At 41.2% G+C, this 23,087-nt stretch overlaps 1 protein-coding gene across 2 annotated transcripts in view; it reads right to left on the reverse strand.

Annotated features, from left to right (window-relative positions):
• Positions 1-23,087, reverse strand: part of TJP2 (tight junction protein 2) — a 69,170-nt gene that overhangs the window by 25,256 nt on the left and 20,827 nt on the right. The window lies entirely within an intron of this gene.

A 23,087-nucleotide genomic window follows, 5' to 3' on the forward strand; every position in this document is an offset into this window, starting at 1 on the left:
AGACCTCTCCATTCCAGTATACTGTAAGATTAGCAATTGAAACTGTGGTTTTCAGAACAAACTAGCCTTCGGATCTTTTGCTTCTTGCTCACGTGGAGTTAACAAAATGTTTTGTCCACTATGAATTATGTAACTGAGTATTTAGGTTCCCCTCAAGAAATTAAATTTTACAGGAAAACACAGTGTATCACTATATAGCACTGGTGTATCCATTTCTGTGACACTTCTCAGAAACATTTTTTTCCCACATTTCCAGTTAAAACTGATCCTGAACTGATCAGTTTATCTTACATGATATAACCTGAAATCTTTCCAACATTGCAGCTTAAAATATAATACAGAATTAAGCACCCAGCTGTGATGCATCATATAGTACACAGCCAGCCCCTTCAGTGCCTGCCTGCTCTGTAAAATGAGTAGAAAAATGAGTCACAATATTTGATGCACAGCAAACATTTCAAAATGCAAAGCATCCATTGCAGAAGAAAAATCCAAGCATTGCATGAGTATGTGTATGTACATACTCAAGCTACAGGTTTATTTGTTTTTACTGCTACAAGTGGTATTCTTTCTTGGGAAGCTAAGAGTTTGCTCAGAAAACTGAAGTTCAGACAGAAGCTCAGTTTTGACTTAGTGGTCTTTTTAAAGGCCTTAAAGGGGTTACTGGCAACTAAACTCCAAAACATTAGACAAGAGAAGTGACACAAAAAGGGTATGCCTGTATTTTACAGCATCCTCCATATTTCCAGAGTAAAAGTGTTCTGGCAGTACACAGCTGTTTAGCAAGCTATGGATGCCATTTCTCAAATGCAAAGAACCCCCTGATGTATTCTTCCAGTGGATTCTGAGCATTCCAAAGAGCAACAAGGTTTACATTTTCCATTGCATATTCACTGTATTGAAAAACAAACTTAATACGTAAGTCCTGCTCAGACTTTCTGAGTGAATACACAAAACATTGAGTATTCTTACCAGGAATTTTACAACACTAAAGAGTCTTAAATTTCCACCATTCTCCCAGAAAACGAACAATGGTCTCCACTTTGCAGAACATTTTGGGTCTAATTAAAAAATTCCTTTATAATAGCTGGAGGAAAGGATGGCTTATATTAAAAATAATACAAGTAAGTATTTCTAAATTTTTACTTGTCTAGATCAGACAAGAATAAGTGGCATTTATAACTGTTAGTGTTAAAACATACATGTCTTGGATCAGCGAATTACTCTTCTGATGCACGTGGTGAAATTATTTTATCTGATATTCCTATTGAACCAGCTGACATGTCTAACCCTTCCAACTAGCTGACACTGAACTGTCTCACTACATATATTCTCTTACACAGAGAACCTTCCATAGGTAAAAAAAATTCTCTTTAACTAAGTGCTGCTTCTGAGCTGCTGTGATAAATAGAAGTGACTAGGCTTGCTTGTCTGACATGTATGAAAATGTGTAAACAGTTTACCTACTACTGACTCTTGGCTATACCATCGCTGCCCTGCTTTTCTAGATGATATTTTTGAGCTCTGCAGAAAACCAGGCCGTGCTAAAGAAGGGCCTGAGTGTCACTTAAATTCCAGTTGACTTCACTGAAGACAGTATCAAATAATGGGTAAAATTTGAAGGACAAGTCGGTGGGGGTTTAATTTTGTAGAAGCAGAGGAGACAGAAAATCTTTTCCATCCTTCTCACTGTATAAAAGCCACAACAACTTACACGTGTAGCAAGAACATCACTTAAATTCAGTTTGCACTGCATGCAGTTCTTACCAACACTACCTCCCAGCCTAGAATACTGAATCCAGCTCTGTGCAGGCAAAATAGCAAGGCAGGCAGGATGCGATTGACAAGAGCTTACTACCCATAGGGCAAAGAGTAGCATAGTTGCCTTACTTTTCTAGAAACTCTTAACACCAGGTCTTTCAATACACTATCTACTAAGGGAAGGCCTGAGAAATGACTGCTTATTCAGTGTAACACCACAGAAAAAGGACTGAAGAAAGCACCCCCCCAAGATATTGGGGATAGATTTGTGGGTATGAAGCAGGCACGCTTACAGGAATTTCCTTCCAGAAAACTAAGCCTCCCATGAGCAGTGGCACAAGTAAATCTGGTGCACAATTGGAGACACACATTGTGTAGTAAATCAAAGCATTGTAAACTAACAGGGTTAGTTTATTTTGCTCTGACAAATAAGTCTCATGGTATCTGGTCACAAAAATAAGTAATACTAATGGAAGAGAAACTAGTGCCTACGGACACTACAATTAAGGTCTTGCAAGATGTTGAGCCTATAGTATCATCTCATCTGTGTCTAGAGAAACTTCCTCATAGTATCAGCGACTGTATCAGGTACTTTCTGTGTAAATTCTGGGGGTTTATTTTTAGCTTGAAACTGTTACTGAACATTAAACAAAAGCTAATTAAATAATTCTCTTTAACAAATATTTATGAACTGAAAAGTAATACATTTTTAGAAACTCCTTCTTGGGAAACTGTCTCCCATTTGGTGTATGCTATATTAGCAAAGGAAAGTACACTATATACTTGCAAAGATGATTTTGTGCAACATAATTACCAAGACAGCAGGACTAGTTCTGCCATACTGACACTATGCAGGCTCTGTAACACAGTTCAGAGAATTGAATGGTCACCTTGGAAGCCCATAAGGCACAAAACACATCTGCACTCCCTCAAATCTCTAAGCAATAATCTCTTTAACATTATAAAATGTATTGCTGCTTGCCATTGTCACGATGCTAACCCATACTGACAGATTACTGGAAAAGAGAAGACTGAGAGGGAGGGAGGGACTAAAAAAGTTATAAATTATCAGTTGAGGACTTGATCAAAACTAAGATTGAAATCTCCACCATAATCGCAAAATTCCCATATTCCACATCTAATAATATGACTCTCCTCTGAATGCATCAAGTGATGGGTTACAAAAAGCCTCCATCACCTTGCCAATTTCTTCATACTTCATCTGTAAGGAAACACAAAGGGATCCTGAGCAGCCTGTGCATCCTTTATAGGATCACAATTTCACTGCAATATTGCACACCAAAACACTGGAGAGACAAAGGCAGGCAAAATGGTTATGAACCCCACCTCCAGTTACTAATAGTAACTGTTTTGCAAGTCTACCCAGGTTTCACACAGATAGCAGGCTACCTGCACTAAATGCAAATTACTGTAATTAGCTAGTCTAAATTCATTAGTGACTAAAGTCAGTCCATTTCTAATTGGAACACTGTAGTCTGGATTTGCTTAAATCTGCCTAATGCTCATACACCAAAATGACAGGTGTTTTCTACATACCCCAAATAGACTGCTTAACAGAATCTTTGGCAGGAAACTAGTCAAAGTGCTAAAATCATCCGTGTGCTACGAACAGGCAGCTGTTGCAACTCTCACTGACAGTCATCAGAGATTTATGCAATTACTTGCAACTGAGAGATGACCGAAGACAACTTCATTCACACTGAAAGAACAAAACCAGAAGACCTGCCATAACAGCTATCTGGCTATAAAACTGAGTTGGAGAGGGGAGGGATATACGAGGGGAAGGGGGGAAGAAAAGACTTGGAGCAAGATGCAACAAAAAGCAACTCACGTGCCCTTTCAAAATCCCCAACTTTTTGACTGCATGTGACCACATTCTCTGCAGAGCTTGAGCTGTCTTCATTGTTGCAGGATATAATCTGTGAAGGGACGCCGTACATCCCTGTCTTTTCATCTGTTTCCACCACTCAACACGGTTATGTAATTCTAATACAATAGTGGCCTACATACTCGAACAAATCCTGCTGTCAGTTTCACACAGAAACACATCAAAACCACAGCAGGGAAATCTACCAGGAGTTTAACTAACTCTCACTTTAAGAGACCCCAGAAAAAAAAGGTAGTGTAATCTTTTGTTTTTTGTTTTTTTAAATTAAGTGTCAGATTGATACGTGGCAACTTATTCTTCTTCCAAGCACATACGGGTTCACCTCAACAGGAACCTACTTGAAACTTTACAGAAAAAAGTCTTAAGAAGCACAGTGCAGATTATTTGAAAATTCATACTCTGACTATAATATTTTACAGTAAAAATTACCACTTGACTCCATTATCTTGAGTAATGTTGCGGTTCAGCAGCCTCTATCAAGTCTTAGCAATTTAACTGCTGAATCCATGAAGTCCTTATCCAGAAAAAACTGTATACGTGTGAGTAATCCCTTCAACTGCATGTGTACAATTACATATAAACACTTGCAGAACTGTAGACTTGGCTCCAGCAAGCACAAAGGGAAAGAGGAACAAAATTATAATAGCTACAAATAGCAGACACTCCTGCTGCCCCCAAACATTTAGTAAGATATTTGTAAGAATGATAAGCTAATCATACAGCCAAACAGATTACTTTATTGGAAAATAGGTCAAGCTATCCATTCCATCTATGCCACATGAATACTGTGAAATTTAAGCCTTAAGCGAACTTTTCCCCTTGACTTTATGTAAGTTTCACAGGCACTGAACAGATAGGAACACATGCCAACTTCAGTACGCAATACTACTAACCAAAACCTCCATCCATAGATTGTATTTTTCATTACTGGAACAATTTTAACTGCTGAAGAGTAAGAATTCAGACAGAAGTGGAAAATGTGGACTTTTTTTTTTTTTTTTTTTTTTTTAGGTTTTCCCATTTAAAATCAAGACTGAATTCAACATCCTGTGTTTTGACTGTGACCCCATCTCTGCACTAGCCAGCAGAACCAGGATGAACATATGCTTGCTGCACCTTCAGTGCTGAGCTGCCAAGGGTGAACACTGTTCAGCCTGTGTTGAGAGGGTCTAGGAGAAGTGCACTGACACCAGGCTCTGACTGGGTCTTCCCACTTCCACAGCACAAGTGTGGATGTAAGTAGTTTAAGGCCATCATCAGAGTTCGGGCAAAATAGTTTAGAATCTCCATCAACATTTCTAAAGAAAAAACTCAATCCTCTGAGCAGACTCACACTCACAGCTTCCAAAACCGTGTTTTAAGTTTACTTACTTTTTTTTTACAAAACCAGCAGGAAGCAGAAACAAATATAAGGATGTATTTGAGACCTAATATCTTAGCTCTCCTGCTTTCCTCCTCCTTGCCCTGACAAAGCTTCAACAGCACTCCAAATACAGAAATATCACAAAAAAAAGACTGTGATGACATGGAGAACAAAAATGCTGAAACATTGTCCATGAGCTGTAGTGGTTGTAACAGCAAGGACTCTTCTTCCTTGGTTTTAGACTGTCTTTTCTGTAAAGGAAAATGAGAAAGACAGATGGATTGACTCCACCAAAATTTAAAAGGAACCTGAAAAGAAATTTAAAAAAAATTATCAGGAAGTCTAGGAATGTTACTGCAAATTTTCTTGCATAGTCAGAATAGGAGCTGTGAAGAGACTGATGAGTTAACAGAAAGATGAAAGCTTTTGCATTTGGGTATTTAATTTTGGAGGAAAACAATTTCTCTAGGATAGGAATTCCTCCATTCAATTTTTTAAAGTGAGATGGAAAAAAAAAATATCTTTTTTTAAAAAAAAAACCAACCAAAACCCTAACAAAGCACTGTCCCAGACACTGTCTTTTGACTTTACCTGTATGCCACACATCTTTACAAAGGGTAAAGGAAACTAAACCCTAACTTCACCCCCAGCACAAGATTACAGATGCAATTACAAGCCTTTCATATTTCACACCCATTTGACAGCTATTATCCACAGACATTTAAAACTGAAACTCTTTTTGAAAGCAATGTCAACTCTAACAAGACACATCCACCTTGGTTCTTTGGGGAGTCTATCCAGACAAGAAAATGTTTATGAATCATTTGGGGAAAAATAAATTGAAAACTAAGCATAATGATCTGTTCTATAAACTCAGACACTGAAAAGAAAAGCAGAGCTCCCAGAAAACTCAACAGAGCAACCTCAGAATGTCACAACAAAGCCTTACAGAAGGCAGCACCTCTCTACTCACCCAGGTGAAGAAAGATCTTCCTTACCTTGGTATGATCTCCCCAGCAGAAAAGCTAACTAGAAGTCTTACACCTAGCACTGTCTGTTTTGATCTCTTCCTCTCTAGCCAGCAAAGAAAAACAGTATTTCCTCATATATAATCTAGACAAGGCTGTGTAAGTAAGCAGAAGGGAAACCTGAGATGGTCTTGTTGGCTCCATTATAGAAATGACATAAAAAAAGAGGTCCTTCCCCTCCCTACCCCCTTCATCTGCTACCATGGACTGAAGCACAAAAACCTTGAAAGCTAAGTCCAGGTTTTCCCTCAAGACAGACTCCTATACTGAAGATGATCAAGAAGTTCAACTGAAAGTCACCCACCCATAAAGGATGGGGACAGAGGCTCTTCTAGAAAGTCACCCACCTGTAAAGGATAGGGACAGAGGCTTATCTAGCCACTGATATGAGCAGCCAAGCAGAGGGACCCCAGAGCTGCATCAAGATGTTGGCAGCATACCCGGTCTCAAAGACCAGAAACACTATTAGGGGATTCAGAAACTGCCCTCACATCACCTGTCTGCATAAAGACAGCTATGACGGGCAAAATTGGATGGCCCTACATTTATAGACATTCAAAGATGCTGATCAACTTTTGAGTCACCATCCCTGGAGGTACTCAAAAAGCGAGCAGACAGGGTACTTCAGGACATGGTTTAGTGGGCATGGTTGATGGTTGGACTCAATGATCTTGAAGGTCTTTTCCAACCTAAATGATTCTATGATTCTATGATTGATTCTGGAGGATCCCCAAGAGATCCCCTCAATAGACAGTGGAGGCTAAGTGAAATGAGAAGCAATCTGTACAACAGTGTGTGGTGTGAAGTTCAGCTGTAGGCCATAGCCTACTAGGCTATTAAAGATGACTATGAAAAGACAATCACATAACACAAGCTGCATATTCAAAGCCTGGCAAGTATTCTTAATTAACATAGTGAAAAATGACTGAAGATGAACAGGACCTTTACCAGGCCTGCAGTAAGGAAGGATGCTCAAGCCACTTTGAAGTAAGAAGGCTCCAACTGAAGTGTTTTCATGAAGTATCTGCATATGGTATGGCAGATCTTTGATTAGGATTGAGGAGGATGAGAAAAAAACTATTTACCCATGATCTTTTATAATACAGCCAACAACTCACAAAAAAGGAGGTATCTTGTTTTCTACCAATAAATGCTCCAATTCACAGAAGGATTTCCTACATTTTGTGTAGGCTCCTGCACCAATACAGCAACCCCCAGAAAAGCCACAGATCATCCTGAAGAAACAGGTTCCCAGAATGATGAATGGCTCAGATTAAAGGAAGAGAAGTGATAAAAAATGGTTTGCAAAAGATATCCATCCACTAGGAGCAACATACAATTGCTCTCCAACAAGGCAGGAACTCTTTTTTTTTTTTTTCCTCCTAGGGTTGTGAAGGAGAAACACACATAAAGGACAACTCCATGTTGAGAGATCATCAGCTCTACTTTCATATTCAGGTAAAATCAAGATGGTTGTTAATGTCAACATAGTTATATTATCAGGATGCAGGAAGTTTGAAAAAAAATCACTTACTGTACAAGTAAGTATACCTCTGCACTGGAATGACAACTTTTAAAGGAGAAAAAAGTTTCATGTAGAAATGAGCTGTGCAGACAATCCTTTCTTCCCCTTCCCTTGAATGTCATTACACAGAAACACAAACAGAACTGTTCTTAATGGAAAAGAAGTAACAATGTCAGAAACTTTTCTTAATCATATTTCACTTAAAAGTTACACAATTTGTTTACTATTATTTGTAAATTCTATCTACAACAGCACTGGCAAATGCTACATAAGCACAACATGCCTATTCCAGGCATTCAAAAACAAATCTTTACTTTTTAAGTTGCATGAAAACTTTTAAAACCATCAAATGAGAACTGTTTACGAGACAATAATTAAGGTTTTTTTTGTTTTACTTCTTTCAGGAACTGTCTGAATCCAGCATGACAACAACAGCCACAGTCATTAATTGACACTGTGCTTAGCACTATTTCACCATGATTTTTTCTTCCAGTTAGCAACACTACTCCTTCTTAAAAAATACCCAGTGCCAAAGCTGTCAGCTGCAGAGCCAAGAGCATAATTCAGGCTTCTTGACTTCAAGTCAATAAGTGTTGTTCAGTTTTATCCACTGAAAAGTGTTGTACAGGAAGCAAACACACAGATTTCTTCCATTCTGTTGAACAGAAGTCTCACACCAAAAAAGGCCCTGTAACAGGAAAACAGGGGCCAACCTTCTCCCATTGTGGGAGTTGCAGCCAGCTGACTGAGATAGGGGAAAATTCCAGGGTAGCAGAACTTGCATTCATTTCTACCTCTAGTTGCATATGACACTCCAAATGCCTTACAGACTGCAAACTAAACTAGAATCTGGTACTATGAAGAACTGAGGAGATGAAGGGCAACAGCACTGTTCACCAGACTACTGAAAATATTATCTGACAAGCACATCTAGATCTCATAAGCATTGTAGCCCTGTTACTAACATTCACAGTGTAATGCCCCAGATTTTCTAGTGCACAAAAGCTGTTTAAAAAATATGCCAAAGGAGATGGAAAAAAAGTTGCATACACACAGAAGATCTCTGCTGATCTGGAGCTTTGACAACTTGTGTGCTTTTTAATTCAAAATATATCACTTAATCCAGCTCACAGCATGTCAATGACAAATGATGCTTAAATGTAATGAAGGATATCGCACAATCTGCCCATAATAGCAGTCCCTGCACTAGTATTCTTCAAATGGTTCACAGTGATGAAATAGCATCCCCAGTTGTAAGAGGTTTTGCAGAAATTTGCCTGAGGACAGGAAAAAACCAGATCAAATTAGAGGCATGGGATCTGAGATTTGCAAATATTTAATTATTCTGCAATTCCAAAAAATAAAGGGAATAACAAGTAACCTGGACACAGAAAAGAAGCCAGTAAAGAATGTGGCATTAGGCATCTTTTTGCTGGATTACTGAGCAAAACACATAATCTCTGAATAGTTTTATTTGTTTCAACTCTGTATTAAAGAAACACCTAAATAAAACCAGGGAGGCTGCATATATAAACACATACACTAGTCTCTCAGGGTGTGGGGTGGGAAATCAAGTTTTTCATGGAAATTTTTATCTGTCCATGCCAGTAAGATACTGCCTAGGAAAACTGTGTTTCCTATATTTTTAAAGCCAAATATTTGCCAACTCTGTTGAAGACTTCCAGAAAGCAGGATGAGCACTTTGAAAGGAAGAAAGGGGAGAATCAGGATTTTCTTAAAACATTTTGAGTTCAAGTCACAGTTCACCTTAGAAATAACGAATAAAAATCCAAGGTGTTTTTTTCTGTTTGCTTGCTTGCTTTCTTCTTCTCAGGCTCATTAAGGTTTCCTTCCCTCTAGAAACGAGCACCTTTGGAAAGTTCACAGAAAACCAACACTCCTTTTCATCTTTGGCAATGCAGGTTCCTCTTCCAAAACACACATCTACCTCACAGGCTGGGTATGGTTTCACAAGACAGGAACTAAACAACAACTTCCTTTTGACCATAACAATTCCCACATTCCTCCTGCTCATTTACATGTGTCCCCTTTACTCACTCGATGCATTCTGCTGTTTGGCACTTCAAAGTAAGGCAAAACAGCTTCCTAAAGCATTCAAAAAGCTGCTATGAGCTTTAGGTGAGCTGAACTGGCTTACCAAGGAACAGCTGAACAGCAGGATATGAAACTGAAGGAATGTTAGAACACTGCGCCTAAGATCATCTCAGCCATCAGATGAAGCTTCACCTTCAAGGATGCACCAGGGTAGGAAAGCTAGATTTTATTAAAGGAAAACTTAAATATATAATCATAGAATCATTTAGGTTGGAAAAGATCAAGTCCAACCATTAACCTAACACTGCCAAGTCCACCACTAAATCACATCCCTAAGCGTCACATCTACAGGTTTTTTTCAGTATCTCCAAGGATGGTTACTCCACCACTTCCCTGGGCAGCCTGTTCCGATGCCTGACAACCCCTTCAGTGAAGACATTTTTCCTAACAGCCAATCTAAACCTCCCCTGGCACAACTTGAGGCCATTTTCTCTCGTCCTACCACTTGTTCCTTGGGAGAAGAGACCGACACCCACCTCACTACAACCTCCTTTCAGGTAGATGTAGAGAGCAATAAAGGTCTCCCCTCAGCCTCCTTTTCTCCAGGCTACACAACCCCAGTCCTTTCGGCTGCTCCTCACAGGACTTTTCTCTAGACCCTTCACCAGCTTCGTTGCTCTGCTTTGCTCATGCTCCAGCACCTCAATGTCTTTCTTGCAGTGAGAGGCCCAAAACGAACACAGTGCTTTGCCAGCATGAATCACAGGGCAATCACTTCCCTAGTCCTGCTGGCCACACTATTTCTGATACAAGCCAGGATGCCGTTGGCCGCCTTGGCCACCTGGGCACACTGCTGGCTCATATTCAGCTGGCTGTTGACCAACACCCCCCAGGTCCTTTTCTCCCGGGCAGCTTTCCAGCCACTCTTTCCCAAGCCTGTAGCGCTGCATGGGGTTGTTGTGACCCAAGTGCAGGACTCCGCACTTGGCCTTGTTGAACCTCATACAATTGGCCTCGGCCCATCGGTCCAGCCTGTCCAGATCCCTCTGTGGAGCCGTCCTACCCTCAAGCAGACCAACACTCCCACCCAACTTGGTGTCGTCTGCAAGCTTACTGAGGGTGCACTTGATACCCTCATCCAGATCATTGATAAAGATATGAAACACAACTGGCCCCAATACTGAGGCCTGTGGAACACCACTTGTGACTGGCTGGATTTAACTCCATTCACCATAACAATCTGGGCCTGGCCAACCAGCCAGGAGCCGGGAAATAAAAGCAACACAGAAAAAACTATTAGTGGAAAAGACAGGAAAATGAAAGTTCTTGAGTGGCTTTAAGGGTACTTAAGACTATGAGAAAATATATTCTCTCTTGCTTTTTAACGTCTCTTTGATAAAACAACAGATTACTACCCTCATGCATATAGTTTACCCTAGCATATCCTGATAACCATTAACAGGTCATGTATCTTGTCTGTTTGCCCATATTCTAGAAGAAACATTTATGAAGGCTTTGCAGGTATTAATGCAATACTAGGATATAATCTGTTATACAAATACATTAATGTATATTAAAAAGACACTTTTATATACATATATACATGCACTAAATATATCTGTCCCTGTAGCACAGATGAATAGAAAGCAAGACTGCTTCTTTTTGCCCCTCAAGCTGCTTATTAAGAAGGCATACAAGCAGCAGGAATTTCATTTCCACCTCCTACTGAATTTGCAGGGCACCTCGTATTCAAGAGGAAACCCACCAAGTTTTTGACAAATTACTTTTGCACAATGCAGACAATCCATGCAAGCCAGCAAAAACTCAGAGCCGAGGTTCAAGGTATACAACTTACAGCTAACCCAGAGAGACACTAGGTGGTGCAGTGATACCGCAACTGAGGCACACACTGCTTCCCTGTCCCATAAAAAGACATTAAATACAGTATTTCTTCCGAGCTTTAGGAATGCAACTTCAGGCTATTGCTTTGGCACACAGTATGGTATTACTGCTCTGAAGAACTAGACTCAACATTAGATAATATCTTCATTTATTTATTTCTCAAACAGGTTGGCATTTGAGTGATTTTCATAAATACAATCTGTGCAAGTTAAAAAATTCTCAGAACGGCCTAACACCTTGATAGGCCAAACCCCTATTTCAAAACTTTCCTTTCAGACTAAAAATGACAAGAAATGTCATGTTAAAACAAGATGTTATGTGTTTTTTGTTTTGTTTCTTTAATCTCAAGCACATATCCTACCATCAGTCAAACAGACTGGGTTTTTTTGTTTGGGTGTTTTGTTTTTTTTAATTCCAGCTTTATTAAGTTTAAGTGCCTTTCCACCACAATTATTTCAAGAATTAATTGCACTGTTTATACAAAGGAAATAAAACTGCTTGGGGAATATGTTTATGTTCTGAAAAGAGAGAAACATCTGGTACTCCAAAGATAAACCACGCATATTACTCATCAGCCACACCAAGACACCATGGAAATGGGTAGCTGAAAAATTCTAAACAAAATTTTGAACTAATACTACATGACAGTTGCACCTAAAGTTAGAAATGCTACATTTTAGCACTAACAATAAAAAGGAGAATTCTAGTTACATTTTTGGAGTGAAGCTTTTTCTTTCAGGCTAAAAGTTTACACTTTCAAGAAGTACCATGGGGTCCTTTAAGGTCCTGATTTTGCTGACATAAAGGCACATTTTCTCATTACACCAGAAAAGTCAAGCATACACACACACACTGGAATTTTCTAAAATTCATTCACTTGTATTTCACAATACTTGTGATCTCTGCCAGTAAGAACAACAGTTAATCATTTCAATTCAGTACCCAGAAATTACTTAGGATTGCATGGTGCCTCTTCAAAACTATGATGCTTATTGAACAACTATCTTTTTAACAACCACCTGTTCCCTCTCTAACTATTGTAAGGGGGTAAATACAAGAGCAGCCACCTGAACTACTTTGATGGTATGCTACCAGGAGCAGTTCCTCATTTACCTCATTATTGGGGGCAAGGAGGGGGGGAACAGTGAGAAGGGCAAAGAACAGTATTTACCCAGCAGAGTATAACAAATTCAAAACATGAAACCCAACATAAATTTGAAATGCTTCACATGCTATACAAATTAAAAATTTACATGCAAAAGTTCTAAACTTTTCTGGGATGAGGTGGAAGACACCAGCAGAGTAGTTTACACTCATTACAGCCGAATTCTACTGAGCTTAGATGCATACATATGCATCATCAAAACCCAGTACAATATCCCATTACAAACTAAACAAAAGCCTATTCAAGATGGGGAGGAAAAAAAAAAAAAAGAAAAGAAAGAAAAGAAACTGATTGTATCCAAAACACAGCTGCAAGATACACAGGTCTTACCTACTGAAAACCTAAAACTCATAAAAAATTATAGCTTAGATCTATTTCAGGAGCAAGTTCCCTCCACTATCTTTTGCCCAACAACATTCTGTTATTATCCTGGTGAAATTATGCTGCAATTGTTCCAGTGCTTCCCCCAACAGGAAGCAACCAATTGTTCAAAATTTGTGAGGGAACAGCTTCAACTGAAATACGCAATTGCCATTTTGGAGAAGAAAATAGATCTCATTCACACCCCCCCCCCCCCCCCCCCAAAAAAAAAAAACCAAGCAAAAATATTTTAAAGTATTTTATTTTTTAGAAAACAATTTCTGCCTCTTGAGAAATAACAGTCTGGGAAGTAACTTTTTTTCATCAAAGTTTTCTTCCTTTTCACATCTTGTTTCACAGAGGAAAGCCAGAAGCTGTTTTTCCCAGGTGTTCTGGGACATGCAGCATGAGTCCAGCAGGGGAGCCTTGGAAACACTAATTTCCTCCCATAGGTGTTGAAGGCGTTCTACAGAAAAGAACAAACCTCACCTCTTGGGGCATGGCATGTGCCCAATCTTGCAATAAAGTAGATTTCCCCACCACCCTTTTTTCAAAAAAACCAGCAAGGCTTCAGGAAATAAAATAAAAACCTGGAAGCCAAGCAATTACAGGTGAAGTTCAAATTTAAACTTGGTAAAAGGATGACAGAACAATTATACTTGTGTATGTAGCATACGTATATACACACTGGAATGTGAAGACAGTTTATTTGCTGTTTGATTTTCCAGTTTTCCTAGACTTTCACATTGTCACACAGACTAAAGTGCCAATAAGTTTTTTTGTATACACTACAGGAAGGTAACATTACTGAAGGGACAATAAACTTTCAGTTCAACTGATGAATACGAGCTTTAAAGGCTATTTCTGACTTAACCACCCCCATTCACTTTAACTGTAAAACCTAACACATTTCTTTCCAGTCACACTGTTTCTGTACCTTCTGCTCCTTAAGATACTCATGCAAATGAACTCTCAGAATCAAAATGCTAGAGGAGTTTATGCATAAGCTAAGTTCAAGAGGACCACTTTTTGCTTGGCATCATTAAAAGCCAAGTTTGTTCTGAGGTACTTGAAGAATCAGGATTTAATGGGGAGGTAAATTAAACTCACTTGGTGTGCATAATCAATTTCATTATACTAGATAAACTAATAAAAAAAAGTTTAAGTTAACTATGAAAAATGTAAGTGCAGCCACCATTCCTTAAGTGTCTCCTTTCAGAATCAATTATTCTCTGCAGCCAAAACATAGCTTTTACTCTTGTAGCATCTTAAAATAAAAAATTGAAAGAAAATATCAAAGCACCATATGCATTACATGGTCCAAAGCACTGATTACAATCTTACTCCACTTCAGTGATACACCTTCTACTGCTACTATTTTTGAATGCTTCGGCTTCCTGCACCCATATTCAAATAGCAAACCAACTAGTAGAAGTGACCAACTCTAGGATCAAGCTACTACTGGTGAGAAATTGCCTTTCTGCTATTCTGTGGTCCTTAGAGACTCTCTGATCGCATAAACTTTGTTATTCAACAACTACAGCTCCCGAATCTGAGAAAAACAAGCTAGGTACCTGTCTACTGCTTCCTGTAACTGGTTTTTAGAAGGCCAGTTCATTGCTGGGATACAATCCAATCAGGTCAGCATTTATATTTAATCATCTAGTCATAATGCAAGACAATTCAAACAATGGTACGATTGTTAGTTTCTGAGCTTAGTCCAAAACCAGACTAGATTTTCTTTCCCTGTTAAGGTTTCTAGTATCCTTTGTTCTAACTCTATTAATAGAAGAATGATATGCTGTATTCCTGGAAGCATTTTACTTTTGTTTGAGCATTCCTGTGGCAGTGAGATTACATACTGTCACATTAGCTTTCTTTTCTTGGCTGATGCAAATAAACCTGAATACAGTTCTGCATAATGTGTAAATTTTAATGATACATTTGACCACATCTAAGACTAAAACCCCATAAAATTCATTCAATGCAATGCATTTCATAGAACTATCAATGCCATATCACAAACATCAAACAGGTCATTGATACACAAGGTACATAAATAAAAGCTTCAAATGCATTTAAACACCCATAATGCTAAGAACCTAATTCAGATTTCAGTTAAAAAAAACAAGTTAAAAATTGACAATTCAAATGGTATCAAATCTCTATAAAATTAAGCTGTTTTGAGCTTGAAGTCCTATGCTCAACATAATTCAGATACATGCCACAACAAACAGCTTATTAGCCAATTCTTAACTGTTTTCTACTCACACTAGTCATACCTCTCTGCATTCCTTTCCACCACCATACTCCTGCCTTCAAGATCTTAAGCAACTCACCTTTCCCCCTCAAGATGTCTCAACAGCCTACTCAGTCATGCCAGAAAGCGTTGCTGAGTTCACCCCTGAACTTTAATGTGTCTTGCACGTATCTAAAATGAAAGCAATATCTGTTGCAAAAGGGAGTTCAGTAATTTTTCTGTTATCCATACAGTGGGATGCCTGGATGCAAATGCACTTGAGGGGATCGCACTTGAAGGGTTTAAGTCCCTACGACTTATATTGAGACTCCCCACAGTACATTGGGAAGAGGAGCAAACAAACAAACAAACAAAAAAAATCACCAAGCCCCTCCCAACATCTCAACTACCCTGAGATAGTGGATTAAGCCAGCTGCACCTGCTTCAGTAAGACACATTCAGAATCCCTTTGCTCACAAAGTTTCCTCCTCAGGGCCTCCAAATGAGTATAATTGCTTTTTCAAACAATAAAACTAAGCATAAATGCTCCCCACAGCTCTGAATTTTTCGCAGACAGTGTCACCAGCAACCTACCATCCACTAAGAACTTGTACTACACTGAAATTCACCATGTACCTGATGACACTGATAAAACACTTTGAGGTAAGAAAACAACAGAAGGGCAGATAAAAGCAGTAAAATGCAAGTATTTTCCATTCCTTCTCAATCCTTTTGCAAGGCTGGATGTGAAGCTGAAGTATACCATGCACTTAGGTACTGACACATGACTTTGCTAACATCCGAACATGTCGTTATAAAGACCATTTCAAACACTCCTGTGGTGGGTTGACCCTGGTAGGATGCCAGGTGCCCACCAAAGCCACTCTATCACTCTCCCCTGCAGCTGGACATGGGAGAGAAAATATAACAAAAGGCTCATAAGGACAGGGAGACATCACTCACTAATTACCATCACAGGCAAACCAGACTCAACTTGGGGAAAATTAACTCAATTCATTACCAATCGACTAGAGTACAGTAATGAGAAATAAAACCAAATCTCAGAACACCTTCCCTCCACCCCTCCCTTCTTCCTGGGCACAGCTTCACTCCCAATTTTCTCTACCTCCTCCCCTCCAGCTGCACAGGGGGATGGGGAATGGGGGTTGCAGTCAGTTCATCACACATTGTCTCTGCCGCTTCATCCTCTTCAGGGACAGGACTCATCACACTCTTCCCCTGCTCCAGTATGGGGTCCCTCCCATGGGAGACAGCCTTCCACAAACTTCTCCAGCGTGAGTCCTTCCCACAGGCTCAGTTCTTCACAAACTGCTCCAGCACGGGTCCTTTCCATGGGGTGCAGTCCTTCAGGCACAGACTGCTCAAGTGTGGGTCCTCTCTGAGGTCACAAGTCCTGCCAGAAAACCTTCTCCAGTGTGGGCTCCTTTCTCCACGGGTCCACAGGTCCTGCCAGGAGCCTGCTCCAGCACAGGCTTCCTATGGGGTCACAGCCTCCTTCAGGCATCCACCTGCTCCAGCGTGGGGTCTTCCAGGCTGCAGGTGGGTATCTGCTCCACCATGGACCTCCATGGGCTTCAGGGGGACAGCCTGCCTCACCATGGTCTTCACCACGGGCTGCAGAGGAATCTCTGATCCAGCACCTGCAGCACGTCCTTCCCCTCCTTCTTCACTGACCTTGGTGTCTGCAGGGCTGTTTCTCTCACATCTTCTCAATTCTGTCTCCATCTGCAGTTTCTTTGTCACAGCAACTTTTTTTTCCCTTCTTAAATATGTTATCCCAGAGGCGCTACGACTGTCGCTGATTGCCTTGGCCAGCAGCGGGTCCATCTTGGAGCCAGCTGGCATTGGCTCTGTCAGACATAGGGGAAGCTTCTAGCAGCTTCTCACAGAAGCCACCCCTCTACCAGCCCCTCCCCCCCAACCTTGCCATGCAAACCCAATACAATTTACATAGAAATTATTCCTACCAATAGTGTTAATGACAGCAGTCAACAAATAACCAATAAATCAACACAAAGGGTAGGGGGGTAAAGTCAGCTGCGCCTTCTCTTTAGTATCAAAATAGTAACTTTCACTTGGCTGATGCATTTCCAAAGCACTAATCTGAGTTTATCTGCAGTCATTCTTGCCTCACTTGAAAGGATGCCAGCAGAACAATTTGTAACTAGAACCCCTGATGCAATCTTTCTACCAAGTCAACACTTCACATGCATGTAACGCCAATGTAAGGAACTTCAGGCTTTGCTCCAACCATTAAATGAAACCAAACTGACACATCCCTATGAAATAGTGCCATTTCCACTGAACTGCAAACTGAAGTACACAAAGAATAAGCTCACCAGAACAAGATCAGCGAGTGACAGAACAAATTTTATTCGTCCTTTTGCAACTATTAGTCACTTCCATAAAACATATGAGGCTTTGAAAAGAATTGGGAAAGAAAAACAAGAGAATCCTTTTGCATATGTGGCTAAAAGGAAATTAAACATCTCAGAATCATTAAGGCTTAGAAATGCTTCCATTAAGTTACCACCCACAGCAAAGCTCACTTTGGTAGCAACTGCAACTTCATTCTCAACTGAGATTTGGAATATAAAGCTTTCTTCTTGTGGTCTGACCCACATAAAAGAGCATCATACACTTCAAGGACCTTCTGACGCACAACGCAGAAGCAAACCATGACAAAGCGTTCTGCTTTTTTCCCATCTGAAAGAAGAAGTTATGTACCTGCCTATAGACAAATAAGCCTTACAAGAAGGTAAGAAAAATTTAATCCCTTTTCAAATCACAGTGATCCAAGAGTTTTAGTCCATCCTTATTACTGCAGAAGACATTAGGAACATATCTACTGGCTTCTACAAGGTAAAGCAGGAAAAGAAAGCTTAGAAAAGAATGGAAAACAAAGTCAAATTATTACAACGGGCAGAGAAGTTAAGGGCTGAAATTTAATGGTTTAGCACCATAACAATGTTAAAATTAAGAAGGCATCATAATAACCTGTCAAACGAAAAGCCACACAGAAAAATGACTAAATATACTCAAGGCATCCCCATGTGTCAGACTAGATTATAAGTATTTCACATACACCGAAGGGACAGCAAAGACTGATGTACCAACAGTACTCTGGTACAGGGCTTTTCACATTTTACCAGTAGCTTGACAAGTGTGTTGAGGCATATGACTGAAGATCTCCCCACCTTCTTCCCCCACCTTAACCTATCCTTAAACCTTTTAGGTGCACTGGGCACTGAGCACAAATAGCTAGGGAAGCATCATTGGGAACCGAGTGCATAGCAGTTATTGGAAATGCCTGTAGGCATTCAATTGCGATCAACACTATGTCTTTAAAAGTCTGACCCCAGGGTTTTTGCAACCTGACCTACTGTAACACAACATACAGAGCTAAAGCACATACAAGTATCTGTCAACTATCAGCAACTGAAAGGGAGTTCCTGCCAAACTACTGGGTTGGGAACACCACCCCTGCTTTGACACTAAACTGCAAGACTTTCAGGAAACTTTAAGTGCTAGAAAATAAGAATTTACAGACAAACTGTAACCATTATGTAGTCCACAGACAAAACAATGCAAGTGCAATTCTACAAAGAAACAGGAGTTCTGATGGCTTCATCTAAGGAGGATACACACGTGCTACCTGTCAGCTATGCTACTGTCACTTCAATTGATTTAAAAATGTATCAAATTAACTCTATGAACAAAATAGCCAAAACCATAAACAATTTTTTATTTCTGGAATAAAAATTGCTTAGGAAAACAAAGTAATAAAAAATGTAAATTGTTTTTCATCCTGTTCTGCAACTCTTCAAGGAGTTTCTGAAACACTGACTGGACATAAGAATCCTTAGCCCTGGCCTCTAGAAAAAACCCACACTATCCAGCAAATTTTTGCAGTGCTGGAACACAGAAAGAAGAGCAGTCAGTGCCAAGCACTGATCCTGGCAGCAAGCTGCTCAGTTCAATCAAAGGCCAACAATTTGCCCCTCACAGCTTTGTTTGTGGAGCCTGGAATGACAGTCTAGCTGGACATCCTGCAATCACTCCAAAAAGCTCACACTAAGAATCATAAGGGGTCAGAGTCCAAAATGTCTTCCCGTCACAGAATAGGCATGCATGTGCAAGGGAAAGATATGGCAGGCTGAGTACATAAATTAGAAGTAATAAATAATTGATAGGCGTATAATCTTGTAGCTGTATAAGGAAGTCGTCAGATCACAGCTGTTTTTTGCAAGATTTTTTCTTTTTTGATATCGTGGCTTTTTAACAAGCTTCATTTATCCAAAATTCAGTTGTGAAACACTAATGCAGTAGTCTTAATCAGATCTAAAGACTCCAACAGCAGAATATGTAAAAATATACTGCTCTCTGATTACTTAATAGGGCACAACACAAGGCACAAACACTCAGAAAGCTGCTGACAATGATCTGCCTGCTTAGTTAACTGCTACCACTGTAGGCCTTGAAGGAGCATTTTCATCTTTACTGCACTTTTAAGTAACTGGATAGAGGTGCCTGGAGGGTTCATGAAGGCATCTCTCCTGCTGTTTAGTAAGTTAGATGATGTTTTATTCTTACATAGCATCAAGAATAATTGCACGTATATATTAGTTTCACTGTACATTCCGGCTAAGATGCATTCAGCAACATAATTCTGCCTTAAGGCTGGTATATACAGCACATGTCTGCCTTGCCAGCACGGATCACGCAAAATTCTTGGCGAGTTCTTCATTTTGATGGTAAGGAATATATTCCAAATACGATTTTAAAATACAAAGTGATTTTAAGTTCATTTGCAATTTTAACACAGTCATGAATTACACTACACTATTTGGCTCATAAACCATATACAGTTCAGGTAATTCAAAGAAGAGATTCCTGCAGCACCAATGACATCAGCTTCCTAAGAAAATACTGCAACTTACCACCTTGTGTTACACAAAGGACTCAAAAAATGTTTCCAGTGTCAGTTGAATCCTCATTTGTCTTATAGTTCTAATAATCATGAGCTATGTAAAACAGAATTCCTAGTATAGTCATAAACTTTATATTGTTTGCATAGTTTCATTAAGAAAAATAAAGAGGAAACTAGAAATCGTAGCTGTAGTATCTCTCCAGATTATTTTTCTGTCTTTTTCCACAAAATACTGAGCAAACTGTTGTCTTGACAAAAGAAACAGAATTGTGTCCTCATTAATAAATGTAATATAAGGAATATAACGAATGCAGGAGCCACACTGACAATCTTTCCCTACTTAAGTTCAGTATGCATAAGAAACATAAGCTTTCTCAGTCTCAAACAATACGCAGGAGGAAAATCAGCCAAAGCTCCCTTTTTGCTGACAGAGAAGCTGCCACTGAATTCATAGCCAACACAGCCTACTCCCATACTGCATGGACTCACAGCTGTGAAATAAAAAGAAGCTGCATCTAACCCATTTAATACCTATTTCTTTACATGAAAGGCAGACTCTAAAAGAGTGTGAAGAAACTCATACTCTCAGTAGAGACCCAACAACCCACACTTTTCATCAAGCCAACAGCAGTTTTGTCATTAACTTCAAAAGGGCAAGAATTCCACCAATATTGATAAAAGCAGGTCCAAAAAATGTTGCTATTTGAGACAAAAGGGAGGAGACCGACAGCATGGTCTACCAGTACAACAGTTGCTGAAATATACTGCAAGGTTTCTTACATCAGGAACCATTGCATACTCACTAAGATTTTGTTTAAATGAAGCATTTAAGCAATAGCCTCATGAAGTGTACATCTAAAGAGTACATCTGTAAAGACAAGCCCTGTAACTACTACAGCTCACATGGGCAGAGTCAAGCTTTCCATCTATCTCAGGTCAACACATTTAACCCTCATCCCTGAGAGACCCCTGCAAGGCAAGTCATGAATACATTGTCATGGATATTTACGTTTCTCTCACCAGAACCATCAGTAAATGATTATACCTACTTACTAAATGTACTGCAGCAACAGAAGTGTCAAATACAATGGGATGCGTCAAAGAGCTTGCAAGATGGATTCAGAAGACATGAAACAGACAAGTACAGGAAATAATGAAGGTAACAGAAAAAGAAGGCTGGAGCAAGAGTGGGCCATTACCCAGATCAAATGCACAACATCTGCAATTTTTTGGAAAACAAAAACAAAAACAAAACCCCACCAAACAAAAAAAAAAAAAAACAAAAAACCAACAACAATCAAAAAACCCCAAACCAAACAAGCAAGCAAACAAAAACCAACCAACAAACAAAAAAAAAAACAACCACCAAACCCCCAAACACACACTCAGAAAATAATCACTTAAAGAAAGCATCAACTGGCAGTTCACTGATGGCCAATAAATACCCATAACATGCAAAATGGGATACTGGCTAACACACAGAGGCTCCATACACAAAAAGGATACTTACAGTACTAATTATTCTACAGGCCACAAACCGAACTATGAGGCATAACTAAGTTCTGTTTACGGCTTCTATCCACATTTTCGCAGGGGTGGGGGAGGTGACCACAGGTAAATTCAGTTTCCTGCACGCTGGTGCACACACCACACTGCCTCTCCGGTCCTGACAGATGCTGCTTGCTACTCCTGGGTGCTTCGTAACTATATTGATTACTGCAGTTCAGCAATAGGTGAAGGAAAACACGTTTTCCCATAAAAACTGAACGGTCTTTCACAAGAAACCCCCAGAAGCAGGGGCTGGGGAGCGGGAGAAGAGGATTTTATTTTTCAAACTTGGGAGTTTGTTTCTCCACAGAAACAGGGCTATTTTCGGTTGAAACACTGACCCGCATCCTGAGCGCGACCAGTACTTAAAATACAAAATTATGTTTTGTCTTCCACCGTTCAAGACGCAAGGAACAGGCCGGCGCTACAGAGAGGCACCGAGGGCCGAACGCCCCTCTGCTCCTGAAGCTTCCCCGCTCCGAAGGGGGCGTTTCCACCGTCCTTCGGCTCCAGCTGCGCCACCGGCCAGCCCGCGGCGGTGGGGAAGACCGGAGCGAACCCGAAGCCCGCACCAACCGGGTCCTCCCCTCATGCCGGCCGCTTCTCCGCCTGAAGGGCGGGTGGTCCCGGCCTGGCTCGGAGGCGCGGCCGCAGCTACGCGCGGCGGCTCTGAAACGCACCTCGGCACCTGTAAGTCGGCGCTACGCGCACGCACCCGCTCCTCGCGCGGCGCCACACACGCCCCCCCCGCCGCCTCCCCCCGCCGCGCAGCCCCAGCCCCGCGAGCCCCTCCTCTGCCCCCTGCCTGCCGCGGCGGGGGGACACCACCACGGCCGGGGCAGGGGGGTGCCGGCGGGCGAGCCCGGCAGGAGGAGGAGCGCGGTGGGCGACGGGGAGGCTACCGACCTGCTCCGCCCCCCCTGCGGGTTCCCGTGGTTCGCTCCCGGCGGAGCCCTGCGTCGCTCCCATAGTAACATCGCCGGCCCGGCCGGCCGCCCGCGGCCCCGGGCGCTAGCGGTCAAACCCGCCAGCGTCGGGCATGCTTCTCCCCCGCCTCGACCCTGCTGCCCGGGAAGGGCCGGAGGAAAGCGGCCAGGCCGCCGGCCGGCGGCAGCGGCGCGGGCGAGGGGCCGCGGCGGAGGCCCGAGCGGCGCGGCGGCGGGGGCGGCCGGGGCCCGCCGGGGACAAAGCCGGCACTGAGGAGCCCGCCACAGAGCGACTTTGTACTGCCGGGGCCCGGCCGCCCCCCGCCGCCAGCCAATCAAGCCTGCGAACGCCCCG

Source organism: Buteo buteo, chromosome Z (assembly GCF_964188355.1).
Source record: "Buteo buteo chromosome Z, bButBut1.hap1.1, whole genome shotgun sequence".
Taxonomy (NCBI): Eukaryota; Metazoa; Chordata; class Aves; order Accipitriformes; family Accipitridae; genus Buteo; species Buteo buteo.